We start from the raw sequence: 3,592 nt of genomic DNA, 5'->3' as shown, positions 1-3,592 counted from the left end.
ATATTCCATGGTCAAATAATTGGGGGAGGCTGTGTCTACTGTATCCTATTCTTGAGAAGCTTGCAACGTACCTGCAGAAAAACCCCGCAAGGATGAGAACTGTTTATCCTGGAGTTCCCAGGATTTCACCCAGGAGTTCCCAGGCGTTGCAACAACAAATCCTTTTGCACCCTTTATGCCATAGAGTGGCAGCTCTGTGGAACTTCCAGCAGTACAGTTAGAGCCACTGGTAACTATAGAGGCTCTTTCCAGGTCCTCGAGCTGACTTCCCCTCCTCCTTCTATGAGTCTCCCACAAAGGACAACAGATGCACAGAACACAAGCTGCATGGGAGAGCAGGGATTCAGCTTGACTTGGCGATAGCCCCCAGTCTTCTCATTCACAAATGTCCTGGTCACCTGTCCAGTATCCCAATACTTAGGCTGTCAGATAAAATCAAATCTGGACTTAGTAAAGAGAGACTGTCATTCACAAGATTATTGCAAAGCGTGGGGGTTAAAGAGAGACTATTGCAATGGGGGGGGGGGCACTTTGATCACAAAATCTGGAAGCCACTCAGAGTTAGGCAAAAAGGGGTTTTCTTCTTAGAGAGGGATAGTAGTCAACATGGGCAAGGGGAGCTGCTCTCTGGCTTGGGGATCCCTCCTCCACCCTTCGCCGGGCGCAGTCATGCACCTGCTGGAGGAGCCCCTGGCGGGTGGAGCCGCTAAAGACCCCAGCAGGTGACATCAGTGACTCCCCAAGGTGAACCCTATCTATACTGTGGTTCCTCCTAAGCATACATACCTGTGATAAAGTTTAATTTACACAGTAGGCACAGCAAGAGAGGAGAGAGGGATAAGCAAGGCAAGAAAGAAGCAGATGTGGGGAAGTGGGATGAAGAGGTGGCCTGATTGGGTAGTGAATCCAAGAATGTTGTACCTGGAGGTGAGCCTATTCTCAGGAGGGCCTGTCTGCTGGCTCTGGTGGAGGGTGGGCCAAAGGTCAGGGCCCTGGGGGAGAAAAGAGAAACTTTACCAAAGTTTGGGTAACAAGCATTTTGTCTCAATTGACCTGTGGGAACTAAATAGTTCAGTTAATCATTTACGAGGTAAAGAATGGGAGTTTGGAGGGTCTGTGTCTGGCTCTGTCATGGGTAAACAATGGGAGCATCTGTGAGTCTTCTCTAAGGCCTATGGACAAGGGTGGTTCTTTGCAGTAAGCCATTTTCCAGAACACAAAAGAGTGAAGAGAATGCCTTTAACCTTCGCTCTTTTCCAGGAGAGCAGGAATTGGGTACAATTTGACATTGTCAGGGCCAGTCACGGCTACATTAATCCAGCACCAACAAAATCTGACTAACTTTCTCCACCCTACTCATCCCTGGGGTGCTGGCATGATATGAGGTGGCTGTTAAACCCTGAGGCCTTGTAGTGGAAAAGGGTTAGGATCCCTATTCTCAGGGAGTTTGGGCTCAAAACCACAGGGGACGGATGCAGGCACCAAAGGTGTGACACTCTTGGTGGCCTAGCCCATATGGAGTCTTCTCTTCTGCTCAGTGACAGAACCCCAATATTCCAGCTTTGCTTGCAGCGAGATGCAGCTCTGTGACTAAGCTCTGATCCTGAGAAGTACCTAGAAATTACCGAGCAGAACATCCAGGAGTGTTCCTTAGGTCAGGATGGGCAGCTGGGGCACACGTTTGTTCATCTGCTTTAATGCCTGCCTCGGCCTAGGGGTGTCTGGCTCTCCCAGCTGCTCCGCTGGATCACGACATGATTTTGAAGATGGAAACCATGTGCTAAAGATGATAGGAAGAGAAACTAGAAGGAACCTAGCTCCCTAAAGATGAGGTAAGCTGCCAGCCACCCCAGGACTATCTACTTCCATATTCATTTTTCTTGGGAAAAAACAAACAAAAGAATAACCAAACCAAACAAAACAAAACAAATTTCTTTGTTATTAAGCCATTGTAACTCCCAGTCTCTACTGGATTTGCCCAATGAAGCTTCGGATGCACAGGGATAGGGAAACAGAAAAGGTTCAGATCAGTCATACTAAGGACACTTTCACTTCTATCCTCTGAAAAATCTCTCTGCACCTGCAGGCCATGCATACTGAGCATAAAATACCTGATAGGATTATAGGCATCAGCAGCAAACTTGGGTTTTTTGCTGATGTTGGCATTAACCCATTGTTTGATGTTCAGCAACCCAACTATTCTTGAACTCATGGTTTTCAAGTGTGTATAAGCACTCCGTTGCCACTGTAACAAGTTATCATGAACATACTGGCTTAAACAATACAAAGGTGTTCTCTTAGAGAGATAGGGTGGATCGGTAAGGCAGCGTTTCTCTTGGAGACAATCTGTTTCCTTCCCTTTCTAGTTTCCGGAGGCTGCCTGCATTCCTTGGCCCATGGTCCCTTCCTCCGTCTTCAAAGACAACAGCACAGCATCTTTACATCGCTCTCGGATTCGGACTCTCTGCCTCCCTCTTATAAGGATCCTCGTGATTACATCAGAGCCTCCCAAGTAAGCCAGGACAATCTCCCATCTCAAAATTACTAACTTACTCATACTGGCAAAATTCTTTTTGCCATGTAAAGAAACATATTCTGAGGATCCCTGGGTGGCTCAGCGGTTTAGCGCCTGCCTTCAGCCCAGGGCGTGACCCTGGAGTCCCGGGATCGAGTCCCACATCAGGCTCCTTGCATGGAGCCTGCTTCTCCCTCTGCCTGTGTCTCTGCTTCTCTCTCCCTCTCTCTCTGTGTCTCTCATGAATAAATAAATAAATAAAATCTTTTATAAAAGAAACATATTCAGAGGTTCCAGGGATTAGGATGTGCACATTCTAGGTTACTAACCGTCGTTTTGCCTAACACAAGGTAAATTCTTTTTTAAGAATTTGACACACATGAGAGACACACAGAGAGAGGCAGAGGGAGGAGGGTCCCTCTGGGCACCCCAATGTGGGACTTGATTCTCAGACCTTCGGGATCATGCCCTGAGCCAAAGGCAGACGCTCAACCACTGAGCCACCCAGGCATCCCACAAGGTAAATTCTGAAGATTATGAGGGAGACACTGCAAAGCCCCTTTCAACCATTTGTACCTTATTCACTATTGTTATTTCTCCTCTGTGGGTTCAGATGCATCTGATCTTTAAAAACTCTTCTAGTATTATGGATGGTGGGATCGAGCCCCACAGGGGGCTCCACACTCAGTGACAAGTCTACTTGAGGATTCTCTCTCTCTCCCTCCCTCTATTCTCTCTCTCTCTCTCTCAAATAAAACCTTTAAAAAATAAATAAAAATAAATAAAATGGGAAAAATATTCTAGTACTACAGTAGTGGCCCAATCGACTGAACAAACAGGAGATGCCTTGATGAAAGTATTTATCTATTCAACACTTTGGGGAATACTTACAGAGTACCTCCTGAATGCCAGACACTCCACCGAGCCCTGTGGATATACAAAGTTACATAAGGCATGGGCTCAGCCCTCCAGTAGATTTCAGAAGAGAAACTGCAAAAAATTAGGAGTGCCGCCTTCGGAATATCTGTCCACAACTTTATAGGTTCATCCGACAAGCATGGCTGGGCGATGTACTTT

The sequence above is a fragment of the Canis lupus genome, chromosome 6 (genome assembly GCF_003254725.2).
Source record: "Canis lupus dingo isolate Sandy chromosome 6, ASM325472v2, whole genome shotgun sequence".
Classification (NCBI taxonomy): Eukaryota; Metazoa; Chordata; class Mammalia; order Carnivora; family Canidae; genus Canis; species Canis lupus.
Note: the sequence above shows the minus strand (reverse complement) of the source record.